Source organism: Scomber japonicus, chromosome 4 (genome assembly GCF_027409825.1).
Source record: "Scomber japonicus isolate fScoJap1 chromosome 4, fScoJap1.pri, whole genome shotgun sequence".
Classification (NCBI taxonomy): Eukaryota; Metazoa; Chordata; class Actinopteri; order Scombriformes; family Scombridae; genus Scomber; species Scomber japonicus.
Window position 1 is genome coordinate 4799138 of NC_070581.1, and position 15301 is coordinate 4814438.

Consider the following 15301-nt stretch of genomic DNA (forward strand, 5'->3'; position numbering starts at 1 on the left):
TTAAAGTGGTGGGCTGTTACTGTGTATGAGGTTATACAGTACATTTAATATGCTGTGTATGATCTGCTAAATAAAAAGAGAAAAAACTGCAACTTGAAGTGTTTAGCAATCAGTGATAGGCAATGTGTTTCGAAACAAGAGCAAAAATCAGCAGACAAGACAGGAAATGAAAGTCAGCTCAGGACAAATATTGGATTCTCTCTCTCTCTCTCTCTCTCTCTCTCTCTCACTCACTCACACACACACACACACACACACACACACACACACACACAAAAAGGCCCTGTTCTACAACATTAGATTTTTTGTGTAAAAAACGGGAGAATACAGAGGCTGCTCCAAACAGAAAGAGAGAGGAAGACATTAAACAGAGACATAAGATGGGACAGAAGGAAGGAAACAGAGGAAGAAAATACCAAAGAACAGAGTTTCATTATCAGCTGGTTCTGCTTCCTTATTCTCAGATCACATGTTTATGTTTATGAAAGTCAGCAGACAGTTTGACTTGACATATTTATTATATTTCATTCTACAACCAAATCTCAACAGTATTTACAAAGTGTTTGTATATGAGGCATCAACATTCAATATAGTGCTAACAAGTCAATAAACCACCTCATTATTTCCCTCTATATATATTAGCTCCATATTACAGAGAAATCATTTTATACATTGTTCCAAACACTAGAGATTCATGTGATCCATTATTTCAGTGTGTCAATTCTGTGACGAACTCCTTAAAGATCCCCTCTGGACATGATTTAAGTGTGATTTAAAATAATGAACTGTATTTACTGTGTGAAATGCAGACATTTATCTGGTGGTGGCAGGTTTAATCAGCAGTGTGAACTTGTTTTGTCACAGGTTGAAATATGTAACTCTGACACCAAGCGTTTAGAAATGGTACTGCGGCCCACGTTCAAAACACTGGAGAGAGCTGTCTCTCCTCGCCCCCTCCCTGCCAGAGTCTACTTCACGCGGGTTGCCAGTTGTTGGATGTGATCCTTCAAAGGTGTCTCCTATACATCCCCTTGTTTTGTTTCTCAAATTGTCACGATGTATTGAGAGTCATAATGAGGTTTTTTGGGTTTTGTAACATCAGACTGCAGCTCAGTGTCACCTGGCAACCTGGCTGCTGAAACACTACTGACTTGGTGATTGGTAGCTAGGTGGTGGGTGGCGCATCAGTACTGACTTGGTGATTGGTAGCTAGGTGGTGGGTGGAGCATCAGTACTGACTTGGTGATTGGTAGCTAAGTGGTGGGTGGCGCATCAGTACTGACTTGGTGATTGGTAGCTAGGTGGTGGGTGGAGCATCAGCCAAAACTCCGGTGCTGCTCCTGTGCTCTTCCTCGCCCCGAGCCAGCTAGTGGTACCTCTCCTAGGTACGATGCTGCTGCCGGTGCTCTTCCTCACCCCGAACCGGCTATCAATACCTCTCCTAGGTACGATGCTGCTGCCGGTGCTCTTCCTCACCCCGAATCGGCTATCGATACCTCTCCTAGGTACGATGCTACTGCCGGTGCTCTTCCTCACCCCGAGTCGGCTATCGATACCTCTCCTAGGTACGATGCTACTGCCGGTGCTCTTCCTCACCCCGAGTCGGCTATCGATACCTCTCCTAGGTACGTAGCTCCTGCCGGTGCTCCTCCTCACCCCGAGCCGGCTATCGATACCTCTCCTAGGTACGATGCTGCTGCCGGTGCTCTTCCTCACCCCGAGTTGGCTATCGATACCTCTCCTAGGTACATAGCTGCTGCCCGGCCACAGCACTCCCCTGCGCAGGCACAGAGCACTGAAAGGCCACAGTCATCGCCTCCTCCACCCCTTTTCGCTCCTACCACACTCATCGTAGGAGACTCAATTATCAGAAACACTCGCTTCTACAACGCAGCCACACACTGCTTCCCTGGAGCCAGTCGAGCTGACTAAAAAGGACTTTAATGCCCTTTTTAGCTCCTTAAACAGCTGTGGAAAGGATGTCTGGATCAGCGGACCTCTAACAACTGATGGCCGCGGAGCTGGGCGCTTCTCCAGAATCCTCAGTCTGAACACCTGGCTCCAGTCCACCTGCAGAATCCACAATATTGGTTTCATCGACAACTTCAACCTATTCTGGAACCGTCCTTCCCTAATCCGGGCCGACGGACTCCACCCCAATAGTCTGGGTAGCAGAGTATTAGCAGATAACATCCAGCATGCTGTATTGACCGCTGCCCCCCGTGATTGACTAGTCACTGGCCACGCCCCCCTCCCGGAGCCTTCCTCTTCTCCACCTACTCTGGTAGTAGACAGTACGGCGTCACTCACATGCTCCCCCTGGCGTTCAACCCAGGTACCAACACTTTCCCTGGTTCATTGCCCTTACCATGGTCCACTATCTCCTACTAACCGCCATAAAGCTACTTCCAATGCTGTGATTAACAGGTTGCCAATTCCTGTTGTTATTTCACATCGCAAACCAAGGCACAGGCACAGGTGCAGACGAACTGTTGATCACAGTGTCCTAGTTAATCCAGCCAGGTCAGCTAACCCCAAACCTCACATCAGCAATTTAACCTTTGGGTTATTTAACATCCGTTCGCTGACTAACAAGGGACCTCTGCTATATGATCTCCTGAATGATCGTAAGTTTGATTTCTTTTGTTTGACCGAGACATGGCAGCAGCCTAATGACTTCTCACACCTTAATCAAACTGTTCCTCCTGGGTTTGTCTACACATCACAACCCCGTTTCTCTGGTAGAGGGGGCGGCCTGGCAATACTCTACAGTGAAAAGTGGAAAGTGTCCTCTATTACCGTACCTGTGTACCCTTCATTTGAGTCCATTGCTCTCCAAATCAAGGGCCCAACTCCTACCATCCTCGCCACTGTTTATCGTCCACCCAAGCCGAACAATGCCTTCTTGCAGGAATTCTCTGCCTTCTTAACAACCTTATGTTCTGTGTCCCCAAATCTACTATTGCTGGGTGATTTTAATATTCACTTGGATAACATCAACAATGCTTTTACAAGGGACTTTACTTCATGCCTTGACAGCTTTGGAATACAGCAATATATGGACTTTCCAACACACTCCAAAGGACACATTCTTGACCTAATCTGCTGCTCTGGTGTAATCCCTCATAACTGATGTGCCTCAGATCTGCCTATCTCAGACCACAAGTTAATATCCTGCAACATCAATCTTAGATTATCCAAAACTATTATGCATCGCTCTATCACATTCCGAAACATTAAACATATTGACTTGTTGGCTCTCTCCAATGGTATTGATGACCTACACAGCAGAGAAAATTTATCTACCACAGATGAACTGGTATCCCACTACAATGATGGACTTCATGGACTGCTAAATACTCTTGCACCTCTGAAAAATAGGTCTGTTTCTTTTACCCACTCCGCTCCTTGGTTTACACCAGCCCTACGCCAGCTCAAAACTAAAGGCCGTCGCTTGGAGCGCCTTTATATTAAAACCGGCCTTGCAGTTCACAAAGAAATGTACTATAACCACATACTCCAATACAAGGATGCTCTTTCCTCAGCCAAGACCACATACTACACAACCTTAATCAGGACAGCTGATGGGAACACTAGAGCCCTATTCTCAACTCTCAACAACATTCTGAAACCACCTGATGCTCTACCACCTCATCTGCTCACAGATACACAGTGTGATACCTTCATGACCTTCTTCAATGCCAAAATTGAAAATATCCACCAGACACTGACTGCTAATAAAAACTCTGCATCCTCTCTGCACTCTTGGCCTACATCTTCCTCTAGCTCTCCGTTCACCAGTTTCATACTGCCAACTGTCTCTGAAATAAGTGGTCTCATTCATAAATCCAAGTCATCTACCTGCCAGTTAGACCCACTACCTACCCACGTGGTCAAAAGCTGCCTACCTGCCCTGTCCGCGTTAATAACTGACATCATTCATTCCTCACTGACTTCTGGTGTTGTTCCATCATCACTAAAGACTGCTGCAATAACACCAACACTCAAGAAACCTGGCGCCGATCCAAATGACTTGAACAACTTCCGTCCCATCTCTAACTTGCCATTTCTCTCCAAAATACTACAAAGAACGGTTGCAGCTCAGGTCCACATCCATCTGTCTGACAACAACCTCTATGAACAATTTCAGTCAGGCTTCCGTCCCCTCCACAGCACTGAGACAGCCCTGAGTGCAGCCTTTGACACCGTTTCTCATGACACCCTCCTGGACAGATTAGCCTCCATTGGAATCACTGACATCCCACTGGCTTGGTTCACATCATATCTCTCTGGCCGCACACAGTTTGTTCAAATCAAAAACCTGAGATCCGACTCCTCTCCAGTCTCTAGTGGTGTTCCCCAGGGCTCTGTCCTTGGCCCCCTCCTGTTCAATATTTATCTTCTGCCTCTTGGTCTCATTCTCAGGAAATTTGACATACAATTCCACTGTTACGCTGATGATACCCAACTCTATCTTTCCACTAAGCCTACTTCCACTCTGCCACCCACAGCTCTATCCGACTGCTTACTGGAAATTAAATCATGGCTCTCACTAAATTTTCTTAAACTTAACGGCGAAAAAACTGAGGTCCTCCTCATCGGTACCAGATCAACCTTAGCAACACTCAACACTTTCTCCATGTCCATCGACAATTCCATCCCCCCAAGTAAAGAGCCTGGGTGTCATCCTGGACAGCACACTATCTTTTGAAGCCCACATCAATAGCGTTACTCGCTCTGCATACTTCCATCTACGTAACATCAATCGTCTCCGTCCCTCACTTTCACCAACCTGCACCGCTATCCTGATAAACACCCTGATCACATCCCATCTGGACTACTGCAACTCTCTCCTCTTTGGTCTTCCGCGGAAATCTCTCCACAAACTCCAACTTGTACAGAACGCAGCCGCTCGTATCATAACCAGAACTCCCTTTATTGAACACATCACTCCTGCCCTGCAGCAACTTCACTGGCTCCCGATCAAATCCCGCATTGACTTTAAGATTCTACTCCTCACATTCAAGATCCTTCACAACCTGGCACCATCATATCTCTCTGAACTTATTCACATCTACACACCTTCTCGAACTCTCCGATCCTCCTCTGCCAACCAGCTCTTCGCTCCATCTGCCAACTTAACCACCATGGGGTCAAGAGCTTTCAGCCGATCTGCCCCCCGCCTATGGAACTCTCTCCCACCTGACATTCGCACTTCAGACTCTGTCTCTACCTTTAAATCCCGCCTGAAAACGCACCTATTCAGAGTGGCCTACTCTGTCTCCCATTAACTATGCAATCTTCATTCTTGTTTATTTATTATATTAATGTACTTTGAAGTCACGCTCATATTTATTCTTCTTTATTCTTTATCTTTGCACTAATGTCACCTGATTTGTATTGTTTGATGTACTGTTGTTGTGTACATGTGCCTTGTAAGGTGACCTTGAGTGCTTTGAAAGGCGCCTTTAAATAAAATGCATTATTATTATTATTATTATTATTAATAAAACACAGAATGACAACATAAACATTACTTGAGGGCTGCAACTGAGCTTTTCAAATGTGAATATTCTGGCTGGACTACTACTGTCAGTGATATCAGTGTTTGAAATTAACATGATTCCCTAATGTCTGGTGATATTTAGGGCAATTTTATGATTACTTGGAATATATCTGTTTCATACAGCTACTTTAAATGTAAAAGACATCAATCTAAGTGTAAAAGTACTGTACTGCAAACCTATAATGTAGCACGTTTGGAACACACCACAAAAGCACAGCTCTCTTTGGATCTCTTTTACTGAATGAGTTTGTAATGATACAACATATGACAGGGACTGCATCTCTCTCGGCTCCAAATACAGACTGAGTACAACATTTATACAATTTCTATATAACATACATAAAATGAACAGCAAAGTATAAATTGAAATGATCGTATTGTGGTTATATATGTTTCCCCAATCATACCTGTAATGATACAACATGTGACAGGGACTGCATCAGTTCACATCCTTCTCACCTCTCAGAATACTGTAAAGCATGGGCGAGTGGTCATGATAAGCTATAAATGCAGTGCATGCCCAAGCCCTTCAATAAAAATAATTTAAAATATTAATCTGGCAGTGTGTTCAATTATACAATACCTTAGTTCTACTGTTTTGGTCTTAAAACCGTGCCTAATCTGTCTCGTTTTGCTTCCGAAAAGCTGACAACTTGTTTCGCGCATGCGCACTGTGACACTGAGTAGCACAGTTACTGCTAGAGGCTGTGTTTACTGTAGATGAGCATTTTGAATGGCAAAAAAGCTGTCAATGAAGCAGCTTATTTTAAGGTCAAGGGGAGATTACGTGTATTTAGACGATCCCCACCGAGGGAGGACCTCATTTTCTGTGTACAACATCTTAATTTTTCAACAAATTAAACAAAAATGGTTGGCACTCTTACCTCTTGCACATTTTTTGTTTATCGGTAACTTTGTCTGAGTAACCGGTACCGGCAAACCGAGCGGGCAGCTATGCTCGGGGTCCAACATTTATGACGTTGTTGCAGTTATTGTCCAATGACACGCCTCGAAAATTTCCCGGGAGTGTAATTTATTTTTCTTTGTTTGTATGGTTACCATGGTTACCATGGATCCGCTGCTGTCAAGCGTCATGTCAGTGCTGAATATTTCTGCTTTCATTTACCCTACAAACATGGGGCAAGTGAGAGTGTGAGAGTGTCAAAATCGAGTTGATATAGTAGTTAAAAACCATATTATATTTTTTATTAATAAATAAATACCCCCCCATGGGCGTGCATGGTATTGACACTTCAGCATGACCACAGTAAAAGGTCACCGCTCGCCACTGCTGTAAACGATGCATAAAATAACAAAGTAGAATGAATGACAAAAATAAAATAAATATGCCCTGTCTCACATGTCTAATTCATCACAGAGTAACCACATTTACCTTGTGTGCGCTCAAACACACACATACTCAACATTAGACAAGTAAAAATACACTCAACATTCATTTTATACAAATCCTAGAGAAAAACTAAATTTCCCATAATACTTTGCGTCACCCAGCGCGACTTGATGCTAGCAGCGTCACTTCAAAGGAACACAGTTGAAAACAATGCAACGCTAACTTCTGAGGTAACGCCAAAACGCTTTACAGTACAGACCTGTGCTTTATGCATTACAACTGTCTTACATAGCTCTTCAAAAATATCGTTACAATGCTGTGTTATAAACAATAGGACAACTTTTACAAGCTAATATGCTCCGTAAACATACCTGTATCGCTCTGCTCCAAATGCAGACTGAGCGTTAACTACTAATGCGCGTGTACTACAGCAGGGGGTGTTCAATGACCAAAATACTCAACATGTTTTCATTAAAATAAAAGTACATAAAATATTACTCCTTTTATTAATACTGGAACAGTCTCACAGCAACGTTATGATTGACGTAACATAATCATTGAGTGTTAAATAAAATTAGAAAAGTATTAAAATACCCCCCCACCCCTACCCCTCCCTGTCACTGTCAACAATTGGAACATACCCACTTACTTATGAACTGGGGCTTGAAATTAGCTGGAATACCAAAACACACTATTACAATAAACCTGGTGGACCGTGTGTAATTTGGGGCGTCCCTCTTTACTTCACTTTCTTCTTGCTCCTATAGTTAAATGTTTGAGCTTCACTGTATAATGATGTGTCTTAATTCATCATGGGCGTGTTTTGGGTGTAACATGCAGTAAACCAATTACAGTTTAGTCTTCCATTCCCTTTTTAAGCCGTGTGCGCTTACACTTTGGCAGGAATATTGGACTCTATCTCTATCTGGAATTGACGCAGTTGTTATTTTCCTGTCCACCGCCCATGTTGTTTAAATAGCAAATCACTTGCTGCCATCTGTGCATCCATGGGTGTGGTGGTGTGTGGTCAGGCGCATTGTTGACACATTGCTATTTTGAGGCAGTGGAAAGCAATAGCACTATTGACCAAAAAAAAACCTGGTCTGAAGTCAGTGGCGTAGTATTTCACTTTCATTTTAAGGGCACATTATTAAGATTTTAATAGGCGGGTACACAATGTGTACACACACATGGACATGCAGCAACACGTCTTGAGATGGCAAATATGGGTGTATTGGGATTCTGTGTCCTATCCCACATAGGGCCCAATGGAGGAATATTTCAGCAGTGTGCCAAAGTGTAAGAGCAGCTGGTTTATAAAGGGAATGGGAGATGTCACTCTGATTGCAAAAATAGCCTCTAGTTTCAGAGATAGTGTCTAAACAGTCAGAAAAAAGTGTAATATAGACAGACTAATACTTCACTAATGCTTTACCATAGAAAGAATGGATGACACAATAGTAAAGTCGGTTACTGTCTGTGAAGAAATGTCACTTCTATGTCAAACTACAGGTATGTTGATACAGACCATTCAGTGTCCATCCATCCATCCATCTTCTTCCGCTTATCCGGAGTCGGGTCGCGGGGGCAGCAGCCTAAGCAGGGAAGCCCAGACTTCCCTCTCCCCAGCCACTTCGTCCAGCTCTTCCCGGGGGACCCCGAGGCGTTCCCAGGCCAGCCGAGAGACATAGTCTCTCCAGCGTGTCCTGGGTCTTCCCCGAGGTCTTCTACCGGTGGGACGTGCCCTGAACACCTCACCAGGGAGGCGTCCGGGAGGCATCCTAATTAGATGCCCGAACCACCTCATCTGGGTCCTCTCGACGTGGAGGAGCAGCGGGTCTACTCCGAGCTCCCTCCGGATAACTGAGCTTCTCACCCTATCTCTAAGGGAGAGCCCAGCCACCCTACGGAGGAAGCTCATTTCGGCCGCTTGTACCCGCGATCTTGTTCTTTCGGTCACTACCCAAAGCTCATGACCATAGGTGAGGGTAGGAACGAAGATCGACTGGTAAATAGAGAGCTTCGCCTTTCGGCTCAGCTCTCTCTTCACCACGACGGATCTGTGCAGAGTCCGCATTACTGCAGACGCCGCACCGATCCGCCTGTCGATCTCCCGTTCCATCCTTCCCTCACTCGTGAACAAGACCCCGAGGTACTTGAACTCCTCCACTTGAGGCAGAATCTCATCCCCGACCCGAAGAGTGCACTCCACCCTTTTCCGGTTGAGGACCATGGCCTCGGATTTGGAGGTGCTGATTCTCATCCCGGCCGCTTCACACTCGGCTGCGAACCGATCCAGTGAGAGTTGGAGGTCACGGTCTGATGAAGCCAACAGGACCACGTCATCTGCAAAAAGCAGTGACCCAATCCTGAGGCCACCAAACCGGACCCCCTCTACACCCTGGCTGCGCCTAGAAATCCTGTCCATAAAAATTATGAACAGGATCGGTGACAAAGGGCAGCCCTGGCGGAGTCCAACTCTCACCGGAAACAAGTCCGACTTATTGCCGGAAATGCGGACCAAGCTCTGACACCGGTCATACAGGGAACGGACGGCCCTTATCAGGGAGTCCGATACCCCGTATTCCCGGAGAACCCCCCACAGAATCCCCCGAGGGACACGGTCGAATGCCTTCTCCAAGTCCACAAAACACATGTGGACTGGTTGGGCAAACTCCCATGCACCCTCAAGGATCCTGCAGAGGGTGTAGAGCTGGTCCACTGTTCCACGGCCCGGACGAAAACCACACTGCTCCTCCTGAATCCGAAATTCGACTATCCGACGGACCCTCCTCTCCAGCACCCCCGAATAGACCTTACCAGGGAGGCTGAGGAGTGTGATTCCCCTGTAATTGGAACACACCCTCCGGTCCCCCTTCTTAAAAAGAGGGACCACCACCCCAGTCTGCCAATCCAGAGGCACTGCCCCCGATGTCCACGCGATGCTGCAGGGTCGTGTCAACCATGACAGCCCCACAACATCCAGGGCCTTGAGGAACTCGGGGCGGATCTCATCCACCCCCGGGGCCCTGCCACCGAGGAGCTTTTTAACCACCTCGGCCACCTCCACCCCAGAGATAGGAGAGCCCACACCCGAGCCCCCAGGCCCTGCTTCCTTACCAGAAGGCGTGTTGGTGGGATTGAGGAGGTCTTCGAAGTATTCCTTCCACCGATCCACAACGTCCCGAGTCGAGGTCAGCAGCACACCGTCCCCACCGTACACAGTGTTTACAGTGCACTGCTTCCCCCTCCTGAGACGCCGGATGGTGGTCCAGAATCTCTTCGAAGCCGTCTGGAAGTCTTTTCCATGGCCTCACTGAACTCCTCCCATGTCCGGGTTTTTGCCTCAGCGACCGCCCTAGCTGCATTCCGCTTGGCCTGCCGGTACCCGTCTGCTGCCTCCGGAGTCCTACAGGCCAATTCAGTGTGTTTACAGTAAACAGAGTCTTAACTGTAGGACTGACAATTTACAAGTAAAGGTTCTGTTAAAGGACCAGTATGTAAAATATTTACTACACTAACTCATAAAAATGATGATGATATGTCATCAGGGATGAATGAAATGTCTTTTGTGACTATAATAGTCAGTATGTTCTAGTATGTTCTCCTTTAACATTTATATTCTGGTGCAGAACATTTGTTCTTGTTTTGGCTCACTGCTCATTCAACCTGATCATGGTGGTGACATAAATTAAACACATTACATACCACCATTACATGATACAGTGTTAAGAGGTTGTGGTCATTTCATATTTCTGTGAGATCAGGCTGACGCCCATTTCAACACCACAGCTTGTCAGCTATGAAACAATGGAATCAAACACAGCTGCTGCAGCTGGAAGATTCCACCCAAACTAAAAAGCCATTTGGGCTTTGAGTCTGGTGAGGAGGGGACGGGGGAGACGACTCTCCCCAATACTTTGAATTTGGACTGTAGAACGTCATTTTAAACAACTGCTGTCAGTGTTGTGTTGCTGATTGACGCCCATTTTAACACCCCAGCTTGCTGCACACACACTTAGGCAGCCCAGCTGACAGAGACATGAAGATATTCAAAGAACGAGACAGAATCAACTGGTCTGATTTACACATGAATTACTGTGCTGGTAAATATTTTTAAAAGCAAAAGGTCAATGCTCAAGATTAAAATGTGCTATAAAAGAACTTAGAGATGTTTTACAGATCAGTACTAACATTACATAACTACTCTATTAACATGATGTTTCCTTAAACTGTTAAAGGATGATGACCTCACTAACTTGTGAACACACAACTAAAACTGACACATGGTGGCAATGAGGCATCACATCCTCACTGATGTCTACATCACTGTTTACTGTTCATTCTCTCACAATCATCAGAGTTATAGTTAATAATAACAGCTAATATTAACTCAACATGTAGGGTAACCAGCGGAAAGGCGGTGAAGCAGTCACAGGAAATGCTGAGCTGTTTATCTCTGCTATAAATACTGAACGCAACATTTCTACATCTACAAAATAAGAAATGCAAATTTTTGGCTGTTTGTTTTTCGTCATCAGATCAGTTTTAAATATTGAAGGTAGTAATAATAGTAATAAGTACAATTGCCAATGGCTTTTATCTGCTTTCTCTTTCAAATAAATGGAAACTAGGATTCATTGCACTTGACAGTGCTTTTATTTTATACTTGCTTACAGTGCATCTATATTCAGTCCTTGCTTTGTCTCCCTGATGCATTTCCCAACCAGCCACTCAGAGGAGAGTAGTTTTTCTCCCACGTTACCTTCAACAGCTCACTTAGCTGAAATTAAATATTATCTTAATTGGTCAGATATAGAAAATTTAAGAAGTGTGTGTATCACAGGTAAAGTCTGTTCATGTTGTGTGCACAGAATGTTAGGATATCTAATATAAAGTATGTGTTGGATGATCTAATTTTAGCAGCATTTTAGCAGCATACTGAGCTCAATGCACCAAGTGAAGAAATAATTTAGTGCCAAATATAGAATGTGTTTTGTGTTGTTCTGAGTAATGACATAGTGCTGGATAGTCCAGTCTACAGTGTTACTTCACTTTATTGTGACATCATGCAGTGCAACAAACCTACAATGATGAAATCATTTCAGACTGGTTTCTAGTTGTAGGAGATCTGAATATGACCCCCCCCCCCCCCCCCAAACTACAACTATAAAGATTTTATTTATGAACTATAACGACCTATAAAACACCAGTGACCAGTGAATGTTGATTCAGTGTGTTGATCAGAAGTATATCTAGTTACTGTAATTTTTCCGTATTTACAGAACAAACTGACCCAAGTGACAGCAGCAGATGTTGAAGTGTGATGTGTAAAATGAGATGAGCAGCTTTTATTGAGCTGTGGCAGCGACACACAGTATGTAAAAGTTCACCACGGAGCTTATATGTTGGGCCAGATGACAATGAGGCAATACATGTTCATGTTCCATCTCAGCTGCTGACAATCTGTGGTACAATGAAGATTCATCAGGTAATGGTTTTCAGTGGTTTCAGTGGTCTCTTTAATGCTTCAATGGCTATTTGTTTCCTCTCCTCAACCAGCACATCACATCCTCATATGTCACACTATGAGCCACATAAGTGATATTATTGGCTCCACTTGTTTGAAGAAAGAGATAAATCAATAATATAAGAGATGAAAGGTAAATAAAAACTAAAAGTAAATGCTGTTAGAAATAGACTACACTGGCGACATCTAGTGGATGTGACATGAAAAAGACAGAGAAACTGAGGAGAAGCTTGTCAGAATACTGATTATGAATATATGAATAAACCCTGGTAAACTGCTTGGTCGAACACAAAGCAAATTGTGTGACCTGGTTATAGTTCATGTATGTATAGTGGTCACTTCTTCACAGCCCTGTGAACAGCTGAAGGTGCACTTTGAGGAGTGATTCAGGTGTTTAGACTGTCTGTGACATCACAGCCAGGAAGGAAAATCACGGAGAGTTTCCAGCAGGTCTCATCCAATGGGAGCCAAGAGTTTGACTGCTGGATTTCACACCTAGGTATAAGTTGAGCAGAGCATGGTGGGAGTTAAAGTGTGTTTGGAGTACTTTGATTGGGTGCCTTTCATTAGACCTAGTGACTGCAGGCAGACCTGCTTTTGTCTCATGCATAGGCTACCAAGATCAACAACAAAGAAATGGCATTTTTTCTATTTTTTTTTTTTTTTTTGTTAACACATGCAGCTGCTCTGTATGTGTTAGCTCTGTGATAGACTGGTGACAGGTTAGTGTGTGAGCTGACTCATCCAGTGTGTCTGAGGACAGACTCCAGTATCCTGGACAGTGCTGTCAGGTGAACATCATGGCTGACTGATTTCTTGGAAAGTATCTGCACTGTTTCTTCTTTCTTCTATATTAAAACAATATCAATGAGTAAATCATCTTAATAACATTATGATGTGACAAAAAGTATGATCATTTTACAGAACTATGATGTGTTCAATTCATACAAGTTCTTTTCTGAGATAGAACAATGAAAGTAGTAGAGATGCTCTAATTGCAGCACAAAAAATGCCACAACAATGACAGAGCTCACAGTTACTGTTGTATACGAACTTTATTCTTCACAAACTCACAACTACTGTTGTGTTTGAACTTAGTTCTCCACATTCTGCATCAGTTGAAGCATTTCCTGGTTTTATCTGATGAAGATTTAGTGAATCACATCTGGAATAATGGAGGGAAACACATCACAGGAACAGTTAGAGATATATTACATTTACTGCAGTTGTAATAAGTTTGACTATCTGTTGTTTCACTTACTTTGTATGTGACTGACAAGATGTAAATGTCCCATTTGAAAATGTGTCACTACTGCAGTCAGTGCACTCAGTGTCTGTGATGGCCGTTCCTGCACAAATACAACAGATATGAAGTGAATCTAAAAAAAACACTTTCAACAAACTGCTGACTGTTTAGATTTCAATTCTTTGAAGAACAGTAACAAGAACTGATCACTGGACAAAGCAGCAGAAGAGCATCATTAAAGAGTAACTTAACAGTGTGTGAATATGTTGACTTTCAGTGGTTTAACTTGTCAATAGGATAAAGTCCTGCATGACTCAAAGGCAGACAGTTAAATCCTCAAACAACAGACCAGCTCTTCCTTTAACCTCTCAGGAATGAAGGAACCCTTCCTTCAAGCTACAAACATGAACAAGATGGAAAGATCAGTTCACATTCGGATCAATGACCCCATCACTGGTTATCACCTCTATGAACCAGTCACATACAGACAAGCTGACACCAACTTTAATCACACTGTCAACTGATTTTCAAGACTTGAATAACTGACCTAAGAACTGATCACTCTGTTGTCTTTCCCTCTTGTGTCTTGTTTGTAAAATGTTATAATGTTTAGTACTTGTAGCTGTAGTATTAGTAAGAAATGTGGATGTAACTAAAAGTCAACTTGTTGGTGTTTTGTTGTGCTTCTATCTCAGTCACTTAAAATACCTTACACCATATGTGGCCAACAAGGAGGACTATTTACGAATTATTTCATGTTTCAGTTGTGCACAATAATAACTCATGAAATCATAAAGCTATTTGAGTGCACAAATTTCTACTCTTGTGTTAAGTTACTCTTTAAAGAATGTTTGGTGTTATCATTTCAAACTTAGGAAAACCAACCTTTGTGGCTGATATATTGTCCTGGTTGACAGCTTGTGTGATTCTGTGCTGCTATTCAGTTGTTGTCTTTATCAGAGCCTGTACAATAGAATCCATCCAGAGGTTTACAAACTGTATTTGATGTAGTTGTGCATGATGTCTTTATCCTCAAACCAGAACCTGTGAACACATCAAGATTACACATGAAGTAACTAATAAATAAATGGTTGTTGTTGTTTTTTGCCTCACTGTACAAACCATTTCTGTGATGTATATGTGATCTGATTTCAATAGAGTGGAGAATAAGCGCACCAAGTGAAGATTTGATTTCAATTTCAAATGTGGGAGGATGACAGCTAGATGAAGCTTTTTCCCCCCCATTTAATACAGGTCCTAAAAGACTATTCTAATCTTCACCAGTTGTTTAAATCTAAAAGCAGATTCAGAGCTCACACTCCTGCCTGTACCAAATACAGCAGTCATTTCTTGGTTGCTGCAGCTGCTGTTCTTCATATCTTTCCTTAATGTATGAACACTTCACACCTGAATCCTGCAGGTATTCACTCTGCATCTCATTCACTTCAACTTAAGACTGCACAACAGACTCATTTAAGCATGTCCTGAACATTTCCTGTTTCAGTATGATCTCTAGCTAGCTCTAGCAGATTTGCAGAATTCACCTCTGTTCAGCCTTTACTGTGTAGATGTGCACAGCAGGCCAATAGAAACACTGAGGCAGTGAGT

General features: G+C 43.5%; 2 protein-coding genes across 2 annotated transcripts in view; one reads left to right on the forward strand and one right to left on the reverse strand.

The window, feature by feature from the left end:
• LOC128357040 (tumor necrosis factor receptor superfamily member 14-like) overlaps nt 1-15301 on the reverse strand; it is a gene marked incomplete at its 3' end in the record, with an annotated part of 69775 nt that overhangs the window by 33836 nt on the left and 20638 nt on the right. The gene's annotated exons all lie outside the window — the stretch shown is intronic.
• Nucleotides 1885-15301, forward strand: part of emd (emerin) — a 163682-nt gene continuing 150265 nt past the window's right edge. Inside the window, exon 1 of the mRNA XM_053318356.1 lies at nt 1885-1889. The gene's annotated coding sequence lies outside the window, so the exon portion shown is untranslated. The remainder of the gene's footprint in view (nt 1890-15301) is intronic.